This window comes from Fringilla coelebs (assembly GCF_963513975.1).
Source record: "Fringilla coelebs genome assembly, chromosome: 3".
NCBI classification, from domain to species: Eukaryota; Metazoa; Chordata; class Aves; order Passeriformes; family Fringillidae; genus Fringilla; species Fringilla coelebs.
Window position 1 is genome coordinate 46,793,172 of NC_140030.1, and position 17,172 is coordinate 46,810,343.

General features: G+C 43.1%; 1 protein-coding gene across 3 annotated transcripts in view; it reads right to left on the reverse strand.

Moving 5' to 3' along the window:
- The window catches only part of FYN (FYN proto-oncogene, Src family tyrosine kinase), a 138,382-nt gene that overhangs the window by 49,685 nt on the left and 71,525 nt on the right, over window positions 1-17,172 (reverse strand). For all 3 annotated transcript variants that reach the window (XM_084203509.1, XM_084203508.1, XM_084203507.1), the window contains exon 3: window positions 3,667-3,801. The gene's annotated coding sequence lies outside the window, so the exon portion shown is untranslated. The remainder of the gene's footprint in view (window positions 1-3,666; window positions 3,802-17,172) is intronic.

The following is a 17,172-nucleotide window of genomic DNA, read 5'->3' on the forward strand; positions in this document are numbered from 1 at the left end:
GTGTGATTTGGAGCTGTATTCCTCCTTCATCAGGCTGCTTGTGGCAGCCCTATTCATGAGCAGAGAGAAGTGGGGGGTGGATGGTCTGCATAAGCATTTTGAGCTAATGCACCTAAATTTTGAAGTGCCTTTTAAGTGTGTAAATTAGAAAACCTATAGCAAGAGAACAACTGCCGCAAAATGCCAGAATAATTTTGTCTTGGAAAGAGAAGAAATAAAACAGTGTCTCCACTGATTTCCTCTTTCTTTTTTCCCATTAGGAGAACAGAGAGATGATTGCAGGTTGATTCACACTGTTCTGATTTTTTTCCTTCAATTCTTATTTTTAGATTCTACTCAGGATTAATGGGTGTTCATCTGACCCACAGTATGGGAGCAGTGCAGAGCAGAGTGCCAAATGTGAATCAGGATGGGCAGGGAAAGAAGGAGAAAAAGGGGAAGGACACAGTAAAGAAGTTCTGTTTGCCACTGTGGACTATGAAAGAGGCATAGAAAAAGATTTTTCTCTCAAAAAACCCCCTCACTGTTCCTCCCCATCCCCCTTCACTCATGCAGGAATGAAACGAACCCCTTCTCTGCCTTGTCTGATTTCTGTGTTGTTACTGAAGAACTTGGAGGATGTGACAGCAAGAAAAAGGGAGCAAGCTGAGTCTCAAATCAGGAGACTTACTTTGAAAGGGGACTTACTTTGAAACCCTTCAGACACCATTCCCTCCTGAAGGGGCTCTCATTTCTTCTAGGTTGCTACTGCTAACATTTTAACAGAATTATTTAAATCCCTTATTTGTCCAGTTACGCTGGGGGAAAAATACTCTTCTTCCTAAACACGAGCAAACATTTGCCTGTGGCCATCCCACAAGCAGTCAAGACCTTCTTGGTTTCTCACTCTGCCACTGCAGCAGGTAGGCAGGGGGAGGTTTGGGAAGGGACAGAGCTAGGAAAGCTGAACCCAACTATCCAAAGGTGTATTCTACACGCTCAGTGCGTGAGGAAGAGTCCACAGAGGTTTCTCTATTTCTGTGTATTTAAAACAAATAGTCAAAACTGGGTGGTAATCTGGAGCAGACAGGGAGGGTTTCACTGAAAATGACTCTGTGATATGCCTTGTGAAACACACAACTCCTGACAATTCAGGAGATCCGGAGATCTTGCCTGGAGTTCCTCCCTGTTTCCTAGCACAAAGAGACAAAAAGCTGGAGGCCATTGAAATGAACAACTGTGCTGTCCCCACAGCACAGGGGACACATGTCAGATTTGTGGATTGTGTTGTAGAGGGAAAAGGACCTCTTGATAGGGAACAAATTGGCACTCTAAGCCAGGCTGGCTGGGAGGGTCAGGACAAATAAGCAACCACAAGCACATTGAGCACAAACTGGATATCGAGTAGAACATCAACCAGAGCAAAGGCTGTGAGAAGATGACCCTTTCCAGTTCCTTATATGCTAATTACAGGATTCTGAAAAAAATGGATAAACCCTCTGCCTATGCAAAACAGTACTCTTGAAAAATAATAGTTATATTTAGGCTATTATATTATTAACAGAAACAGCTGTAGCCAATTTAAAAGATCCAAATGGAAGAGGGTGGTGCCAGGCCATATGTGTCACAAATGACATCTGAGTGACTGACAACTAGGAAATTAATAACCTTGGACAGTTACAGGATGATGAGCTTCTCCAACACTTATGTACAAGAAGTACAAAATCCTTTCCTGAGTTACTCCGGAGACCTTATGTCACTTACGTCACTTATGTCACAGGGCCTGTCCTTTCCAAAGGGCTACCAATGACAAGTTACTAACCCCTAAATTCAAAAAAGGATTGGCCTTCCTAACCTTGTGAAATTAAGTCTCGCCAATGAGTCATCTACGGCCCTGGCCTCGCAGCTCCAAAGGGGACAGGAGCAGCTCAGAGCATAATCACCCGAGGTGAAGAGCTGAGCTCCACCACACACGAGCTAAACCCCACAGTGGTCACACCTGAACTGCCTGTGAGTCACACGGGGGTTAGCATGGGAGCCAGAGCATCCCTGCTCGAGACTTTGTCTCAGTAGAGAGGAAATGGTCACAAACCAGAAGTTACTGGTTTTTTAGACTGAAAAGGACCAACACTTCCTGTGCAAATAGTTAACATTGTGTGCAATCAAACCCAGACCAGAATTTTATGCAATATGTGAGCGTACTCTCTTTATAGATACATAAATTAAAATCCTAGTGCATGCTTTCTGAGAAGCAGCTTCACAAAACTGGAGCGAATGGGAGTCAAATCAGGCTGAAGGCAGAACATACAGAAAGTTGCTGACATCTGCAAGCAGTTTAAGACATTTCCTAAATGCCTACAGTGTTACAACCATGGAAATGGGCTAGATAAAAATAACACACAACACAAAAAAAAATCCCCAACAGCTGGGTTTATCAGGGAAGTGAAAAAACATATAAAATGTTATATAGAAAACTGGTACATGAAAGGGGAAAGAGGAAGAGATAATAAGTAGCAAAAAAAGCTAAAATAAAGATTATATACAGGAATCAAGAAAAAAAAATAAAGGCACATAAAATCAGAAATACATTTAAAATTTTTTAAAGCAGACCATGAAAGATGAATCCTGAACAATAAAAATTGTAGAAACGTTCATTACAATATGACAGCAGCAGAAGTTATTCAGTAAGTGTTTCCGATTAGCACACAGGTAAAAGGCTGGATGATCTGTTTATGGTGATGATAATGAAACAGCTTCCCACCACAGCAGCCCCTGGAGAGGGGATGTTAAGCAGCAGATAAATGATTCTGGGTGATTCAGATTAGCTGCTAGAAATAAATTTGTCTCAAAAGGTTTACAGAGGTAGCCTGGGAGCTGCTACTGCATCTAAAGCAGTTCTTGGCCCTTGGGGAAGGACCCAGGACAGGTAGAAGGCTCATACTGGACTACCTTTTGAGAAGGGTAGAAAGTAATTACAGGCCAGTTGGATGAGTCTCCAGTATTTTGCAGAGGATAGAACAACCAGCATCGGCCTCAATTAATAACTTTTTTCAAAGCTCTGTAATTAAAGTCAATTAACTTGGCTTTAAGGAAAATAGATCCTGTCAAACTAATTTGATGTAATTTCTTGCAAAAATTACAAGTACACTTGATGAAGGCAGCATCGTTAACAGTGTTACAAACCTAAGTCATTTGACTGGTTCTGTAGAATATCTTTATGAATGCTTTGAAGCCTACATGGAATGTCTTCATCTGTTCAGGGAGAGCAGGACTCCATTGGTGAAGAGCACTGCATAAGATCAGGCTAAAACCTTGAACCTGCTTTATACTGAAGTCACCTTTGATCCACAGTCATATTAGAAGTATTAAAAAGCTGCTAAATTAAGGAAACCAAAGTGTCACTGTGAATTGGAAACTATTTATTAGCAAACAAATGGGTTCCTGTTGGATTCTGCAGGCATTGGTGATCATCCCTTTACTATTTAATAGCCTTACCAGTGACCTGGATTAAAGTTAAGTCATTGTGGTTAGACATGAGACGAGGAATGGCAGAAAACAAACCACAAAAGAGCAAGCCTGACACAGAGCAACTGGGGTCTGTAGAAAGATGGGAGAAAGCAGTTTAGGTGTTAATATGGCCAAGCACAAAATCACCTTATGAGAATGAAGAATCCAGGCCATACTTACAGGATGAGAGGGAGAGAGAGGACTCTATCCTCCGAAGCAGAGACTGAATGTGAGACCCGGGGTCCTGGGAAGCAATCAGCTCGACATGAATTCCCCACGCAAGGCTGTGGCCAAAAGGGCTAATGCGAGCCTCAGCTGTACAAACAAATGAAAATCAAAAGATGAGTAGGTAGGTTACGGGGACGCTGTGTTTGGTTCGTGTTCCTCTGCTCTGTGAATAACATATCAGGTTCTGCTGCTTCATTTTACAAAAAAACTGTTGGAAAACTGGCAGAGTGTTCAGGGAAGAGAAATTAAATAACTGAAACCACTGGGCTACAGGAGGCTTCATTATAAACAAAAATCTTAGAGGGAGTTTTGTTATTTTGTTCATGGTGCAGCAGTATTCTTACACTGAATAAATTTGGTAACAGCAGACTCTGGTCTAGCAAAGGTAGGAATTACACTGGGACTGAAAATTATTCCAATCCAGGCTATGAACAGGCAAGTTTGTTCTGCTTGTTCAGCAATGATGTGTTATAGCAAATTAACCAGTAATTAGCCCTTTGCACCACAGGTTATGAGGTACCGCCCACCTCTGCAAAGTTGAGAAAGTAACCGCGCTTGGTTCAAAAACAACGCGTGCCCACACTGCTTGGGTAAATTGCTACAAAGCAGGAACTCCTGCAGGTGAGCTGAGTGGTCACTGCACCACACTGCTCCGTGCTGCCACCAAGAAACATTCCTTCTCCTTGCAGGGTATTAATCCCAGCAGGCTTCCTGCTCACAGCTAACAAAACACCTCTGGGGAAACCCCAGGCTTTTGGGGATGAGGTGCCATTTAAGTACGGATGACACCCAACTGTCCATCTTCTGCAGGGTCTGCAGGCAGCCTCTCTCAATTCCCAGGACCTGGCCGCATACAAAGCCTCACTGTACAGAGCTCCTCACATTGAGATGCCAAGGAAACCATTTTTAGGAAGCTGATGGGTGTTGTTACGGCTCTGCCACTGAGAAAGCACCGGTGACTCCTTGTTTCAGCAATTCACTTCGTCTGCTGCCTGCCAATGGGACCTTGTCCCAGGGATCTGGCTGGGATCTCATCCCAGCAGCACCCGGCCACAGAAGGTGACCTCAGAGAATTACGCTGCGGAAAAGAGTCCTCCATACCTCACTGGTATTTCCTTTCCCAAATTTACCCTTTTAGGACGAACTGGTGCACTAGCTACCTTCTTCATGGAAATCCTTCGTGCAGAACGAATGGATATGAGCACTTATCCTGCAGGAACCTCCCAGGTCACTCAGGGCATCTACCTGTCTTCTCCTTCCCTTACTGCATGCTGAGGGAACTGGGTGCTGCCAAGAAAGCTTTTGGCTGTCTGTCCCAAGGCTGGGGTTGGGCATTTGGGTTCTTGAGGACCATGTGTTCAGCTGTGGGGCCCTGGTGACTGAATTTGCTTCATCTCACAGCCTGCCAATATTTAAATTTGGTGTTTTTTAAGGAGGCAGCACAAGCTTTTGTGCATGCTGTCTGTCTTAACCCGGGCCTTTGGCCAGAAAGTATTAATCCTATCAATGTGCAAGAGTGGGAAGGCTGGAAGTGTTTGATTTGTGCCAGTTGCTGGCATCACCTCATTTTAAGCTTCTGGAACGAACCCATTTATGACTGAATGCTGCAGTGTAAATTCTGCAAATAAAACAGATAAAATAATCTCAATTGCTTGAACTCAGGACTAGTTCACATATGCCACTCGAGAGATTTAGAAGGCGTTATTTCATACAAACATCTAATTAAACTTAATTATGGTTCTACAGTTATTTTTATGTTCAACAGGTGGAAAAAATGTGTTTTTCGAACTTTTGGTTACGCTCAGTAAGTGATGCCTGCTAAAACACAGCATGCACAGCATAGTAAAATCTTGGTCATATGTCACAAACATAAAAGAAAGATCCTGTCTTCAGTAAACACGTAGTGCAAAGCTTCTGCAGAGTGAATCACTGCAAGAAAGTTTGTAAAAATTTTAGGGAGGAAAAAGGCCTGTCCAAGTGTGGCGTGTATGTACGTGTATGTGTACATGCATTCACACACACCCCACTGCTTCAGCTCTGCTATATCCAGCATTCCTATCAACAGTTCCTGTCAACAGTCAGCTCAAAACTCTCATCGGCAACTCCTTAGTCACTAACAGAGCAGAAATTCAGGGAAAGCTCATCAAGGACAAGGTTTCAGCTACTAATAAAAGATGAATCAGAGCCTGCAAAAGTACAGTTTGAATTGTGCATTTTTGCATCTTTATACTTTCTTTCCTCCTGGATCCATTTTCCCCCCCTCTCCCTCTGGCACAGCCCCAGCTACATCCTACAGTATGAGGATGTTCTGTTAAGCACACATGCAACGGTGTTTTTAAACCTTGTAAAGGCTTCTGTCAAAAGATGTACCAAGGATCACGTAGGCCAGACTCCAGAAATAGAATTTTACAGATGAAGTAACTGTGATAATCTTCCTAACTATAAACTATAAAAACTACATAGAAGTAAAGAGCTTTAATACATGGATTTAAAAAAAAAATCTTTTTTTGAAATATTCCAAAATAAATCAGATGCAAGGCTTTTCCTTTTATTCTAGACACACAGACACTGAATTAAATAGGAGAATGTGAAACTAACTGTCCCATCTGCCTTTGTAATTCACCCAGACTAGACACAGAAATGCTATGGAATTTAATGCAATGAACCCCAGAAGTGTCACTTTCACAAATCTCAAGAGGCATCATTGACCTGAGGCTGGCTGCAGTTTCTGCCCCAATTCCAGTTTAATGTATTCCAGTCTGACCCTCAAGCGACAGTGCTGCTGGAGAACACGCTAAGAAACAAATGCAGGCAATTGCTTTGACATGATTCTTTTGGACGCAGGCAGATCGAATGTGCTGATGTCAACAGAGACCAGAAGAGAGTTTCATCCAATCTCCTTTCCTCGCTGAAGAAAACAATGAGAGGAAACAAAGCACAACCCAAACCCCAGCCAAACAACATGCCCACCTCCCAGCAGCAGTACTGATACATGCTAAGAAAGGGAGGAGCAAGGAAAATGTTCCTAAAGTAGCGTTTGTACGTATACACAGCATTTCATCAATAGCTTCAATTTACATGACTTGTGTATGTAATTGGCTCTTTGCACATAACATGCATGAAACATCTGTCCTATAGGAAGTATTAATTTAAAACCCCAGGAACAGCCTAATGCAGTCCTTTGAGGCCACAGCACATTCAAAAGAGTTCCTAACATAGTTCCCTCTACTTAATGTAAAGCACTCTTCTTCCCTTTCTCACATGCTTCTAAAATTTAGGGGGCTGCATGGACCTGCTCTCAATATAATTGTCAGGACTCTACCTTCCTGCCTTGCCAATCACTTAAATATCCAAGCTCTAGCATGCTCTGGGGCTGCATGGTTTGAAGTCAGACAGTTGAGAAAACACTGACTTTTTTCTGCACAGGGACAACAAGAAGAGAAGCTGGGAATATTTTTTCCATAAGAAAGATGAATTATGGTAAGAAACCAGATCAAGGATTCCCCAATGTCTATCCTGAGAATAAAAGACTGAGCTAAAGATTTTCTTCTCCACCTGGTGATGTTGCTCCTGAAATGACTTCTGTAAAAAGAGGAAGACCCACACATCAATGATGCAGTTTTTCAGAACTCACCAGGGAAAATACCAGGGTTGAACGTGGCTTGTCCCTCAACTTTATACAATAAAAACCAAACAAAAAAGCAGATCTCAAGCTCATTTCCTCCTGTCCCTTTTACTGCCTCTCCTAAGAAAGGCTTGCAGCTCTGCTATTTACAGTTTTTCTTTTCTCCCAGTCCTCCAGCTCCTCCCCCATCAGTCCATACAGAAAGATTGTCTGCAATGGTTTAACACAAAAAACAGATGAGATACTTAAGGCTTCCCCTTTCTGTGTTCCTGGAGTATTTCCAAGAAGAGAAAGTCTTGTGAGGATTCTCACTTTGCTCTTCTGCAGCTACTTGTGTGGGTCACTCTACCACAATAAAAGCTTGCATCTGTTACCTGACCACGGCTGAGAGACAGATAAAGATTACCATTTTTAATGGTAACTTTCTGTAGGAAGTGTGGTATGAGACAAGAGTGGTCATGTGCAACAGCCACTGAAGCTGCTTGATGTGGAACATTAAACCACCCCTACACAAAGTAGAAGCAGACTTTTGTCCTTTGCCTACCGCCCTTTGTGTGACCTGCCCCCAGAATGTGGCCACAAGTTGCGGTCCACAGTTTGGCTGAGCATCAGAAGCCGCAGAATCTTTTACTCTGTGCTGGGACCTCCATAAGCGTCACACGGCTCGGGCAATAAGGATTTTAACACCACCAATCATCAGGAATTATACACAATTTAGTCATAAAATCATAAAGTGGTCTGGGTTGGAAGGGACCTTAAAGATCATCTTGTTCCAACCTTTTGCCATGGGCAGGGACACCTTTCACTAGACCAGGTTGCTCCAAATCTCACCCATCCTTGCCTTGAACACTTCCAGGGATGGGGCATCCACAACTTCTCTGGGCAACCTGTTCCAGTGCCTCACCACCCTCACAGTAAAGAACTTCTTCCTCATATCTCATCTAAGCCTACCTTGTTCAAGATCTTTATTAATGGCATAGGCATTGAGATTGAGTGCACTCTCAGCAAACTTGGGGATGACACCGAGCTGGGTGGTGCCATTGACACACTGGAAGGAAGGGATGTCATCCAGAGGGACCTTGACAGGCTGGAGAGGTGGGACTGTGCAAACCTTGCAAAATTCAACTAGGCCAAGTGCAGGGTCCTGGGTCAGGGCAATCACCAGCATCTGTACAGACTAGGGGATGAAGGAACTGAAAGAAGTCCTGTGGAGCAGTACTTGGGGGGACAGGTGGATGGAAAATTGGATATGAGCTGGCAACATGGGACTCCAGCCCAGAAAACCAGCTGAATCCTGGGCTGCATCAAAAGCAGTGTGGCCAGCAAGTCAAGGGAGGTGATTCAGTCCTTTTACTCTGCTCTTGTAAGGTCCCACCAGGAGTTCTGCATCCATCTCTGGGATCCCCAGCACCAGACCTTGGACTTGTTGGAACAGGTCCAAAGGAGGGCCATGAAGATGATTAGAGGGATGGAACACCTCTCCTATGTAGACAGGCTGAGAGAGTTGGGGTTGTTCAGCATGGAGAGGAGTCCAGGAAGACCCTAGAACACTTTTAAAGGAGGCTTACAAGAAACATGAAGGGAAACTCTTTACCAGGACCTGCAGTGACTTTTTAAAAAATTCAGTTTTCAACTGAAAAATGGTAGATTTAAACTGGATATGGGAAAAAATGTCTTACAGTGAGGACAGTGAGACACTGGAACAGACTGCCTGGAGAAGTTAGAAGGTGCCCTGCTGCTGGAAATGTTTGATGTCAGGCTGGATAGGGCTTTGAGTAACATGGTCTAGTGGAGGTGTCCCTGTCCAGGGCAAGAGTGTTGGAGTAGATGAACTTTAAAAGTTCTTCCAATGCAAGCAATTCTGTGACTGGTGATTCTGTTACTGAACTGGATTCTCACCTCCGTGATTGCTATCTCAAAACACAGCTGGTGCAGTTCATACAGCTGGGACTTAATGGTGCTGTAAGAGAACGTGTGGAATATGGGTACAAACCCATACTACTGTAGACAGAGATAAAGGAAGCACGTACACTCCAGGATAAAGGCACATGAAGGAGAGGGGATTAAGATACCCACATGCACAGATGATACAAAACAAAAGGCAAGAACCAAATACCTTTACACTGCCATTTGTGTGAAGAGTCAGTCTATTATTTCTTCCACACTGTAAAGCCGTGTTTGTTAGGATGGCCACAGCAGTGATTAGTTATGTAGTTCACGCTCACTGTCTTTTCAGAGCATGAGAGATCCAATCATCTGCAGCCTTCCAATACTTCCCTCTAAACCTGCTCCTCTGACTCCAGTTTTCAGACACAGCAGATTATTTGTTGTTTGTCTACTGCAGGCTGTTACAATATTTTTACAACGGGAAATGTGTGTTCCATACGTAAGAAGACTACACTTACAAGAAATAATGCAGGAAAGTGATCTAATTTCTCTTCTGCTTCCTTCCTTCTGCAGTGTGCTGCATTGAGATGTTTGTTCCAATACACAGATACCAGTTCAAGGCCAAGATTTTATTTACCCTGATTGTACAAAACAGCACTTAAACTGCAACTCAAACACCTCAAGCTGTTTTGCTCCATTCATGTTCATCTAAGTGATTTAGGTAAGTGGGCTTAAATTTCTCTTTTCAAGGTTATTGAACCTGTCTTATCCACGGCCAGATATTTTTATGGCAGTGCTATAGATTTTAAACTCCTGTGAATAAAGAACACTTTCCAAAGTTGCAAACAGCAGAAAGAACAGGAAGTGTCAATTTGAAGTGAACCTCAGTGTTGCAGACTGCAAGAAAATGTCCATTGTGTTGCATTTAGGGAAAAGAACACAACATCTTCACTAAGCACTGCACCTACTCAGGGATGTTACTCAGCCACCACTGCTAAACAAAGACATCTGAGTAACTGCTACACTTCACTTCTCTGCTTTTGGAAAACCAGTTTTTAATTTAGGAAGTCTGAGGTAGCCTTTTAAGAGAAAACTTTAAAGCATTCTCCTGTTTATTACTGGGACTGACAATACATGTATAGAATAAATTATAAATTGCCACATGCTACTGCGTCCAGTCTGCAAGCTAAAAGCTGGCAAGAGACTCTATACTGCCACAGGGCCAAATCTGCATCAGGCAAGTTGTTGAATTTGGTAAGTTATGAACACCAGCAAATTCACAAGCTGACTGGTCAGTGCTGACTGCTCAATGCCAAAATTCTTGGAAAGGGATAAACAGATGGGTCAGGAAAGGACAGAACTCTGCATAGCTGTAAAAATAACATCTGAGTTCATTTGTTCTCTATCTCTCATGCTGAAAACCATCAGACCATTAAAACTCCCCACTGTATCCTGCATTTTTTTGTGAGCTAAGAGGACAAACTCTTTCATATTTACATGTTAGAGAGGTATTTAAAACAAAAATGAAATCAAGGGATACTTCCAAAAGTTACGTTTGTTTTGTATATGATGTCAGTAGTGTATTCTTCTGGCGAGGCAATACTGTCTCTGAAATGCAGGAGATTTCCCTACAGCTGGGCTGGAGCCTCTGCTTTTTGTTTGCATTTGGGCACTTAACCATCTTCCCCGAAGATGAAGCATGAAAAATGAGGCTCCATGTTTCCTTTTGTATATATATTTTTTCAGATGCCAGGAGCATAAATATAAGCAAAAGAAAAGGGTCCCAACCTTGTCAGCTTCCCAGAACTATATTTTGTATGCTGGTGCTTTTGTTTTCTTGCAAGTTCAGCACTGCTGTGACGGCGGCACCCTGGATTCCCCCTGCCCCCAACGAGTGATACATATTAGTACATCTGTTTTCTCTGTAAAGTCTTTCTGCATTCTTTGCAGGGCACAGGAAGGATGTGGGCTCCTTTTCACATTCAAATGAGGCAAATTAGCCTTTGCCTGGTTCCTTCAGTATAATGCTTATTTTACATTTAAGCGTGAGAAAAAGGGAGGAAATAAACCCCAATACATTAGGTAGGTTGCATGTTCCATTTTGGTGCAAGCCTCACTGAGCCTTGTTTTGTGAACTGCTTTCCACAGGACATGATTTCAGGATGATAGTTTAATTAGTTCAACAGTGTAATTATGTAAAACGACCAAATAGTCTGCACAAAGAAATAGCTGTCACAGACACATTAAACATGAGAAAATAGCTGAAAATGCCAACCTGGATCAGCAGGGTTCAGGCAATCCAGGGCTGACCAGCTTGAAAGCAGCACTGCAGGAGAAAATCTGAGTGTTCCAGTGAAAACTAAGTTGAACACAATCCAACAATGCTCCCTTATGGCATGGCAAAGGTGGCCATCAGCTTCCTGGCTTGCATCAGAAAAAGCACTTCCAGCAGGTTGAGAAATAGGATCATTCCCCTGTTTTCAGCACTGGTAAGACATGACTGGAGTGCTGGATTCAGTTTAGGGATCCCTGAAAATTTGGGGCTCCCTTGTACAGAAGAGATATGAACTTAATTGAGCAGATCCAGTAAAAGGGCCACAAAGATGGTTAAGATTTTAGACCATCCATCCTATAAAGAAAGGCTGAGAGAGCTGGGTCTCTTCAGCCTGGAGAAGAGGAGGCTCTTTTAATGTGTATAAATACCTCAGGGAAGGCAGTAAGTGAGACAAGGCAAGACCTTGCAGTAGTTTCCAGTAACTGGCGATGGACACAAATTAAAGTACAGGAAATGCTGTTTAAACATGAAAAAAACCCTCTTGTACTGTGAGGGTGCTGAACACTGGCACAGGTTGCCCAGAGAGGCTGTGGAGTCTCCATTGGTGGAGATATCCTAACCCCACTGGAAATGACTCTGAGACACCAACTTTTAAACTGGCCCTGGTTTGAGCAGAGGGTCGGAGTAGATGATTTCCAGACACCCTTCCTAACTACAGCAGTTTGGGATTCTGCCAGGTCATGTGAAGACCTGCTGCACTTACAAAAATCCTCCTCTCACTCCTTTTACAAGATAGAGAAAAATGTAACAACTCTGTAACAGTAACAAAAGCATAGTACACATTTTGCAGGGAAATGGCGTGGTTCAGAGTCCCTCTTTTTTATGTCCTGTGCTCCAGTCCAAGTGGTAAAGCTAAGAGATGGGATGCAAGGAAAAACCTAACAACTGCTCGGTAAACTGTGCTTTACCCCAGACAGTTAGCTCCAGGTGGAAATTCTGTGCATGCTCTTTGTCATGAATTTGTCATGAATTTGTTGAAGTTGTCAGCAACTTCTTGCACAGACGATGCATCCCATGCACCAGGTAACACACCCCACATACAGAGAACAGAGAATGAAGTAGTAAGGTGCTGTAAATTTACACACAGCTTTCTGACAGAAATCTCCTCAGGCAAGAAGCCCTTAGCTGTGTGACAGTTGTGTGCCAGGTCTGACAGGTTTTACTGAGAGACCTGGAAGAAGCTTTGGCGCACCTGCTAACGCATGAAGGGCTTTATCCATCTCGGCTGCCATCCTCGCCCACACTTCTGGGATGCACCAATCTCACAGCAAGCAATGGGCTGTGTCCTTGGTCCAGAGGCTTGCAAGAGCCATGTCCCAAGTCCCTGCTCTGCTCACAGACTGCCCCTTGAAATAAGTTACTTGCTGCTGTTCCTGGTTTTCCCCCTGTTCTGACCCGAGTCATGCACTTTGCCCTCAGCCCGCATGAGCAGAGCCCTGCCATGGTCTTTCACCCTCTCTGTGAGAGCCCTGAAGCCTCCTCTGACACGGAGCAGCAAGAGCTCCTACACCCTCAGAGCTGACACTGGTTTTTCAGACACCTGGCTCAGAAAGAACACAACCAGCTGCTGTTCTCACACACCTCTGCCTCAAAGCCAAAGCCATCCAAACGGATCAGTCTTGCAGCACCACTGTGTCGTCAGCCTGATCTCCCCTTCAATTCCATCTCCCTGCTTCAAATAGGAGCACAAAGTTCCAACTCAGATACCTAGAGTAAAAGATAATCCAGTCTAGATTTAGATCCAGACTTCCCCCAAAGCCTGAGCAGACTCAGGCTCTAGCTACCCTCAAGCAGTAGGAACAAAAGGGCTGCTCAATTGGACACCGATGCCTTTAACACTGGTTTATTCAAAAGTGTTGTGGCAAAGAGGTGAGTGGAGAGCCCTGAATAATTCAGAAAGATCTCAAAAACAGAGCAAATGAAAATATACTTCAGGCGTCCTCGGAGCAGTCAGTTTCTCTCTACTGAGGCATCCATAGCACTTTTAATCCATAATTTCCATTTTAACCTGTTAAAATAATGAGATTCATTATTCCTGTCACATGTCCTTTCTGAAGATGCTGGGAGGATGTGGGAGAGGTAAGAGAGAAAATTAGTTATCAGTCACCACTTGCCAAGAGTAGATTAAGCACTCCAAAGTTACACATTCATGTATAAATTACTCAAGGGACTTTCATTTATTCCTTTCCTCCTAGCTTATATTTTTTTCTTCCTGTCCTGCAGCCCCTGTTCCCACTGCTCTCAGTAACGACTTGCCTGCAAAGGACAAGTTGGACAGTAGCAAACAATTCTGGATTTTCCCCCCTTTCCTGATGAGAATTCATTTTGACTCCCTTTCCCAGACCTCAGAGCATGCCTGATTCCTGGGAGCAGAACAGAGAAGAAGAATAGAGTTAATCTTTAGCAACGTGATAAAAATCACTCTCTCACACAGACAACTGGAGAGGGATTTCAACAGAACTGTTGTGCCAAGCACCTGATAGCAAAACTTGAAACTGTTGCCAACCCACACCTTCCTGCTCACAGACACAGCTCGCTCAGTCTCTCCCCGCCACTCCCACTTCTCTACTAAAATCTAAGTCACCACTGAGCAAACCCTCTCACCAAAATGAGAGGCCACTCTTTCTGTAACAAAGACACAAGTGTGGCTGCATTACAGGTGGGGCCAACTCATCTCTCTTTCTATTTTTTTATAATTGAAAAAATATTTGTGAAAAGCACATTTAGTGACCAGATTGGAGAGATGGCATAGGAGGACAGGACACAGAGGCATTTCATGGCTTTGGTGCAATCTAAGAAGCCACCAACAAGCAGGCAGGTGAGCTGAGCAGCTGGGAAGGGAGGGGAGCAGGGGGCAGCAGGAGATGTGGAAAGGGCTCCCAGCAGCTTGCTCTCCCAAAGCCAGAGTGCCAGCTGGCAGCTACGTGTTGCTGGTTGCGTGTGGGCTGTGAGTATAAGAGAGGAGATGAGCCTTTAGGGGAGGAGCTGTCTGATAAATCATTAATGAATGAAAATATGAAGTAATCAGTCTGCCTGGGAGGCAGAATCATCTAATGATGAGGATGATGGCCTAGGAAGCAGGAGATGAGGTTCCTATCTCACCCACAAGACTGCTGGCACACGAGCTCCTTTTGACCTGAGTAAGGAGATAAAGTCCCTTCCTTACACTGAAGGGCTTCTTTCTTAAAATCAACACAGAAACCCCATGATCTAGGTGATAATAAAATTGACAGCATCCTTTGTGGAAACTGCACCCCCAGCTTCTCTTTTGTTGCAGGCAGTGCACAAAGAACCAATATTCCTTCTCAGAGACATTTTCACCAAACCAGACTTTTGTCAAAGCAATACCAAAACCTAGCACGACCTTTCAGCAGCACCAGTGGCATTTCATTTTAAATCGATTAACTACACACACAGTACTAATTACCCATGGGTGAGGTTTTTTTCTTTTTAGCAATCAGGCTACTGGCTGGAAATGTAATGGTATGTCTCTGTGTGAACAGGAACACTCTACTTTCTCTGAGCTCTCTGAAACGAAGAGGAAAGCGCTTGAGAAATGATGTTTAAAGGGGCATTTGTGTTTATGGGGATAGCTACAGGGGCACCAGGCACACGCAGTCAGAAAGTGATGAGGTTGATATGGGAAGGGGCAGGAGGTTAGCACAGTTTCTTTTGCACAAAGACCTAGCAGAACGTGTCATGCTGCACAAAATCAATACAGCCCTTGCATGAAAAAGCAATTGTCAGGCTCGTACAGTTCTCAGGCTTATTTGGAAAGATGCTCACAAAGGTGATTCTTGATTTTTATGAAATCTTTAACTGCTCTCTTTCCTCTGTCTTAAGTTCCTTGAACATTCAAGGGTATTGTTTTAAAACAGAGTTATTCTGTTTTAAAACAAACCCCAAAGACACACATGGCACAAATTGAAACCATCTAATGTTGGCACATGTGAGGGATCAGAGGTGCAAGGGCTTTATCTTCCAATGTACTTAAAACACGATTTTCCAGAGTGAATGATGCATAGACTGCAGCAGAAACCATAAATAGAAGGCACATATGGCCATGACAGAGACTATGTTTATAGAAACTCAAACAAGCACCTGAGGAGATCTGTGGTTTTTAACTACCTACCTATTTGTGGCACTGAAGTCCAGTTTAATTGTTCTGCCAAACATTGCTGAGCCACAACAAGTTTATTACAGTTTATGGAAGAATCTGCTCAGCCAATTTTACAAGGAAATTGCCTGTGCCTAATCTAATTGCTAAGAAGGAGCTAAAATTACATTAGTCCTGGAAAAAATAAGAAAGAAACAGGAAGCTCCAAAAGGTTCATGAAGCATCACAAGGCTGTTCCTGTAAATCACAGCATTGCAGATTTGAGGATGAGATCCCTGGAGAGGCTCCCAGTCACAGTCAGACACTGTTTTTCACCCAGAACAAACATTACACAGGTGAGATGACTTACAGCACATAAAAGTATGATTTCTCACATACTTAATCCTTCTTCTGGTTACTGAATACATTTACATAATAAGTGGGGTTTGGAAATTACCCACTGATGAGATAATACAGATTTAAATGATTTGCAGTGCCAGTTTCTTCTACTTGCAAGCTATAGCAGTCCTTGCAAAAGATTTAACTGGGCTCCATTGAAGAATCCTATTTCTCAAGATTTTGTTTAATCATAAGATAAGCAACACCTATAAAATTTAACAAATGGGTTAGGATGGCTTAGATGTTTCCAGAATCTTGCAGAGTACTAGCATGCAATAGCAGAAGGAATTATTTCTGTAAATTAAATTTTAATTGGGGGTTGTTGGACATGTCAAGCAAGCTACAGTCAAGCTTGTTAACACAGTAAATGTGTCATTACCTGCCACATAATCACAGAAATACCTCTGGAGAGTCACTTACTAGTTTATGTCTTGCCAAACTAACCAAGAACAGATTTCTGACAGCACCAACAGCTGCTTTGACACTTTGCATCAGCCACCATGATTTCAACTGGCATACAGCCTGTTGTTTTGCTCATGTGTTCTGGGTTAAAAATAAAAGAAAAAAAAAAAAGAAAAAGATTTTTAAAAACCAGCTCCCTTCACACTCCCCCACTCCACTGACACAGAGGAGCCTAGAGCAGACAACCTTGACTCAAACTGGTTAAATACAAGAAAGGGCAGGTTGTGAGCAGACAAAGGAAGCTCCAAGGGCATTTCTCTCAGACTTTCACAGTTTTCTGGTACTTCAACCATCCCTGACTCGCAGAGCATATTAAATTTGCTGCTCTCACTGTCCGCTATCATTAGAGAGCTGTCCATCAAAAACCAGATTTCTATGAGAGCTGGTTAAAAACCTGAAGAAAATATACAACTAATTGCCAGCTGTGCCTAGGGTATCTTCTTCATTCACCCTGGAACAGGAAAATGGTTTTATATTTTTTATTGTGCTTTTACCTGGGTTTTTTTTGTTTGTTTGTTTGTTTTGTTGTTGTTTTGATTGTTTGTTTTGCTTTCTTTTATTTTCTTGTGTTAAATAGTTAAGGAGAGTTCTTGTCTGGGTGATAAGTAAAAGCATCTCCAACCCAGTGGAGCCTAAAGCCACACCATAAAGCTC